General features: G+C 41.4%; 1 pseudogene; it reads left to right on the top strand.

Moving 5' to 3' along the window:
* Positions 1-1,102: 1,102 nt before the first annotated feature.
* Positions 1,103-2,694, top strand: LOC147455964 (cysteine proteinase COT44-like; annotated as a pseudogene).
* The last annotated feature ends 3,568 nt before the right edge of the window (positions 2,695-6,262 follow it).

Genomic DNA, 6,262 nt, shown 5'->3' with positions numbered 1-6,262 from the left:
ACCATTTCAACCCTCTTCCACCTCCAACTTTGGATTAATTGGAGACAGAGGAGACGGAGATCGATGAATCAAGTCCGACGACGGCAAGTCTTAGCGAGGATGATTGTCATGATGATGAGATAGAGGATGACAAATTCGAAGATGATGAACCAACACATCCACAAACGATAATTTCATTTCTCTCTTTTGGAAGATAATTCATAAACATTTTGCATACTTTAATCAATACAGATTTTTGATCGTGTAATCCATTCATCTCTCTCTCTCTCTCTCTTCCTCTTCCTCTCTCTAATTTTGTGATTATTTTAGTTGTAACCATGTGTAATCTTATTATCCCCCCCGTCTCTCTCTCTCTCTCTCTCTCTCTCCTTCTTTCTCTTTTCTTTTTTAAATTTGAAAATTTCATACAATATTCATTAACTTTTATTAAGAGGAAGGAAACACCAAATTTTTATTGGAGGGGGAGAGAGAGGAAGGGAGAATGTTTAAGTCAAAATTTGAAAATTTAAGCACCCCCGAAAATAAGAACGATAATATCAATGATAATCAACGAAAATAAACGCGATAATAGTTTAAATAATAACAAATTCCCTGACCTTTTTTTCTCTTCCTTCTCCAACTGAGTTTGGACTTTCTCTCTACAAAACGTGATAAAAAACCATAGTAAATAACTAGAGATTTTTATATTATTAAACAATTTTTTTAGTTTCCTCTCAACAATCTAAAGGTAGCTAATTTTATGGGCTTTTGGATTCAATATCATACAATTATTCTTTCTTAAGGTTTGTGGCACCTAATAGCTCCATATAGCTTACAACGCAACTTTTCAAAAAAAAAAAAAATTAAAATCAAAATCATTTCTTAGCGACAACAACTCACTATTTTTACTTTCATCTGGAGAATCATGGACATTATAGAAGCCATATTTTTCACGTGATAAGTTTAAGTGCTACATGATTGTGTCCGAAAATTTTATACAGACAAATTGGCTTCTCTTACATCCAGCTAGGCCGACTCGAGGTTGAGCGGGTAATTATGGAGCATGATCACAACCTAAGAATCTGTACGTGAGATCATAAAGCCATTGCTGAATTAGACCAGGATGACGATCAACTACAGAGTGGTGTCAATGCTATTGCTGACGGTCGCATTGACGGCCGCATGGAGTAATCATCTTCAAGGAGCAGCTGCAGGGCGGACGTCGAGGGTTCGATTCGACATCCCTAATGATAATGTGGAGGCTAAAGTGGGAGCTTTGCTTGAGCAGCAGGTAGAGGGGATTCTGGAGATGGCGCTTCTGCGAGAAGACAAGGATGTGCCGGTCACCAGTACAAGTGAGGAGAAGACTGCACTTGGGCTCAAGCGTCATATTAATGGTGAGCCCTTGTCGGCCAGCTCGAAGTCAGCGCCTGTCCTCCGCGCCTTCAGCGAGTGGATGGCAAAGCACAACAAAGTGTGGCGCAGCGCCAACGAGCTGGCCGAGCGGCTGGAGGCCTCACTCAGAACTTGCATTACATCGAAGCACGCAACAAACAGCTGCGAGAAGAGGGCGCCTCGTATGAGCTGGGCCTCAACAGCTTTGCCCACCTCTCCTTCGACAAGTTCCGCCAGGCCTATCTGCAGGACGGCGGCTACGTGGATCATGTGCGCCGCGCGCCCACCGCACCAACGTCCGACTGAATGGCCACATCCAGCTTCCCAGCTCGCGACCACGCCCCTTCTTGTACGAAGATGCCACCGACATTATCCCGCAGTCGGTCGACTGGCGAGAGCGAGGCGCAGTGGTGAACCCCGTCAAGGACCAAGGCTCCTGCGGTAAGTACTGGAGTGCATGGTGAGCTACAGCAGTCTAGTATAAACCCTACATCCGAGAAACTAGACGAAAGTCTAATTTTCACTCTTGTACGTATATGCAGGTAGCTGCTGGGCCTTCGCCATCGTCGCCACCGTCGAGTCCGCCCACCAGATCGCCACAGGGGAGCTCCTATCGCTGTCGGAGCAGGAGCTTGTGGACTGCGACCGTGCCTACAACCAAGGTTGTAATGGCGGCTTGATGGATTATGCCCACACTTTCATCATCAACAATGGCGGCCTGGACACGGAAGCTGACTACCCTTATACCGCTCGCAGCGGCCGCTGCAACAGGCGCAAGGTGAAATGATTATACTACTCGGGAGCTCTAGGTTTGCTTAGTCTCGCATGCCGCTTACTGTGCTAATTACTGTTTCAGATGAAGAAGCACGTTGCGACCATCGACGATTACCAGGATGTGCCGGAGTCCGACGAGCAGCTCTGCTCAAGGCCGTGGCGAATCAGCCTGTCAGCGTGGCGATCGACGCCAGCAGCCGTGACTTCCAACTGTACCAAAGCGTATGTGTGATTTTCTGCTCTGTCGTACCTCGTATATGTAATCCTACAACGCGATCTGAGAAAACTTGCACCCATTGCTGCGTGCAGGGTGTTTTCACTGGAAGCTGCGGCAAGAGCCTAAACCATGGCGTCGTTGTGGTGGGCTACGGGAAGGACACGCAAGGGGAGTACTGGGTGGTACGCAATTCGTGGGGCAGCGGATGGGGCGAGGATCGATACGTGCGCATGCAGCGCGGCGGCTCTACCGACCCGGACGGACTCTGTGGCATCAACATGGAACCCTCCTTCCCCGTCGTCCACTCGGACCGTTCCCAATTTAACTAGTTCATTCTTAACTAAAGAGATGAAATCACTATTTATTTGCTACCATAAGCTATTGTGTGCAACATAGAGTGGGCTGATCACATGCATGAGGGCCATATCGTTACATTGTATACACCCATTTATCTTTCTTTTGTAGATGGCCTGAAAGTTAATCATTTTTGAGTAAGCTAAACATGTAACATAGAGTGGGCTCACACACATGAGGGCCATATCATTGTATATACCCATTTATCTTTTTTTTGAATATGGGCTTAAAGTTCATCATTTTTTAGTAAGCGAAACATGTAATGACTATCTCTCTCTCTCTCTCTCTCTCTCTCTCTCTCTATATATATATATATATATATATATATATATACTTGTTGTAAGAAGGAAAGAGCGGCAAGTTGAAGGTGGTTCTTACCCTCCCTATAGAAAATAATGTACTATATACCCACGATTTTTGAAAATTGATATTTAAACAAAATCTTTTTGAGATTCTTTAGGTAAGGTACTTTTCGTGAAACTTTTGGAGTTGAGTCAAATATTTGTTTGCATATGGCTCTCTCTTTCACTCTCTGCGCCGCATAGGAGAGAGTAAACGACATGCAGGGGCGAGGAGTGGCTGAGGGTGCGAGCTGAGTTGAAAGGTGAAGCACCTAGGAGTACCCAAGTCCGTGCATGCTAGAAGCGGATGCTTTATCTGCTTGAAGCTCAACATGAGAGAATGTAGGAGCGAGGAAGGTGGTTTAGGAGTTCTGACGGAGAGGTATAGGCCTTAGACAAAAAAGGGGAGGAGAGAGAGAGAGAGAGAGAGAGAGAGAGAGAGAGAGAGAGAGAGAGAATCTTAGGAGTATAGTATTTTATTTTACATTGAATTAGTATGCTATAGATCACATGCTTTACAAAGGGTATTAAAAAATCCATATACTGTTGTAACATATTTGTTACAAGGGGAATGAACCCAAGAATAGTTCCTTCAAATCACCATGGGTAGCCACTTATATTAGAAGAAAGACTGGTACAACCATCAAGTGTGCTCCCATACTAGGTGGTTAAACACACCCAAAGGCACCATACATCTCACCAAGAGAATAGTATGACCTAAAAGGATGGGTAGAATAGGGGATGATTGTAGATTGCTATATGAAACCCTCAAGATGCTACAAATGGAGAATGCAGTGGCCCTACAAAATACTCAAAATAACACAATAGAAAACATAAAACGACAAATCTGCATACCTAACAAATTGCATAGCACATGATCGAAATGCATGCGAGCACGAGAGAGAGAGAGAGAGAGAGAGAGAGAGAGAGAGAGAGAGAGAGAGAGAGAGAGAGAGCACGACGAGAGAGAAGGGAGGAGAGGAGAGAGAGAAGACACGAGCATTGGGTGCAATCTCCCCTTGTACAATAGTGACCATTTTTCTCTTGCACGTATTTACTTTATAGATTTCTTGAACGGTGAAAGTGAGTACAAACTGGCCGGTCGGTCATAAATAGTAAAAGCTCATAAAAGAGCACTTGAATAATAAAATGCACATAAAATATTTATCCATGCGCACAGGCCTAAGTCGGTTAAGCCTTTTCCACCTGTTAGCTGCAGTAAATACCAAAATATCAATTTCATGACATACCTCTCCGCTAGAAAACAATTGTCCTTAGTTGCAAAGATAAGAATCTACAAACCATACTTGTCAAAACCATGATTAGTATTGTGTATCAAAAATATCATGTTGAGCTTATATGTGAAGCTACTCAATATATGGCTTCTCTATATATGCCACCCAGGTCCCCTCTATATATACATCATCTCATGTGTGTATTCTACACACTTTGGGGTTCTATTCTGTGCTCTCTCTCTCTCTCTCTCTCTCTCTCTCTCTCTCTCTCTCTCTCTCTCTCTCTCTCTCTCTCTCTCTCTCAACATGATATTAGAGCAGGACGTTTTTGTTTTTGATTTTTCTACTGATTGAAAATGATTTTACAGAAACTACTCGTGAAAGGAACCGGAATCGATGTTGTCTACAACTTTGCAGAAGAAAGTTTTTTCAAATTCTGCACCGATTTTGAGTTATCGTTCACGGACTGCGTACATGCCTGAAAAGCAATTTCACTTTTTGTTTTTGATATTTTTCCTGATTAAAAACGATTTTGCAGAAACTACCCTCGCAAAACACGAAATCAATGTGGTCTACAACTTTGCCTAAGAAAGTTTTTCCAAATTTTGCATCGATTTGATTTATCGTTCGTGGACTGCGTACATGCCTCAAAAGCAATTTAGCTTTTAGTTTTTGATTTTTTTTCCTGATGTGGTCTACAACTTTGCAGAACAAAGTTTTTTCCAATTCTGCACCGATTTTGAGTTATTGTTTGCGGACTGCGTACATGCTGAAAAACAACTTCACTTTTTGTTTTTAATTTTTCTCTTGATTGAAGACGATTTTGCAGAAACTATCCGCTAGAGACACTGGAATCAATGTGGTCTAAAACTTTGCAGAAGAAAAGTTTTCCAAATTTTGCACCCATTTTGAGTTATCGTTGGCGGACTGCGTACATGTCTGAAAATCAACTTTCGTTTTTTTTTTTTTTTCCTCCTAATTGAGAATGATTTTGCAGAAACAGCTCGCGGAGTCACTAAAATCGATGTGGTCTATAGCTTTGCAGAAGAAAGTTTTTTCAAATTTTGCACTGATAATGATGTTTTGTTAGTACTTTGGTTATGGTGATTTTCGTTGATACCATGATGATATTTCGTTGATACCATGGTTATTCTCGGTGATGCCATGATGATATTTCATTGATTCTATGGTTATTCTCGGTGATACCATGATGTTATTTCATTGATACCATGGTTATTCTCGGTGATACATAATGTTGTTTCGTTGATACCATGGTTATTCTCAGTGATACCATAATGTTGTTTCGTTGATACCATGGTTATTCTCGGTGATACCATGATGTTGTTTTGTTGATACCATGGTTATTCTCGGTGATAGCATGATGTTGTTTCGTTGGTACAATGATTATTCTCGATGATATCATGATGTTGTTTCGTTGATACCATGGTTATTCTCGGTGATACCATGACGTTTTGTTGATACAATGATTATTCTATGATGCTTCTCGTTGATACCATGATGATTTATTCACTTTTATTGATAGAATAATGATATTTTGTTAATACTTTGATGATACTCATTGATATCAGTACTTTGATAAATATCGTTTTATGTAGTATATACACATGTCATTTGCATCACGTAATCACGCATCTTGTACTTTTACGTTCATACTTATATGTTGTCATGCGTATATATGTTGTCAAAGAGTGGCGTTGCGAACCATCTCTTATGGCATTGTGAATGTAATTATTTCACTAACGATGCTAATAATTTTCATGACTATGTTTTCTGACTCTATGATCTATGTAGGATTGATCAAAGAATTGATTTCATGAAGACAAACTTGGTGACAATAAAAGATTTATGAAGACATGTTTGGTGATGCCATATTGATGACAAGCTACACAACAGATTCACGGAGACACTTTCGATTATAAGCTAATCGATAGCCTTTACACCTCTTT

The sequence above is a fragment of the Adiantum capillus-veneris genome, chromosome 6 (genome assembly GCF_014529385.1).
Source record: "Adiantum capillus-veneris isolate H3 chromosome 6, ASM1452938v2, whole genome shotgun sequence".
Taxonomy (NCBI): Eukaryota; Viridiplantae; Streptophyta; class Polypodiopsida; order Polypodiales; family Pteridaceae; genus Adiantum; species Adiantum capillus-veneris.
The sequence above is the reverse complement of the archived record's forward strand: the minus strand, read 5'-3'. Positions and strand labels throughout refer to the sequence as shown.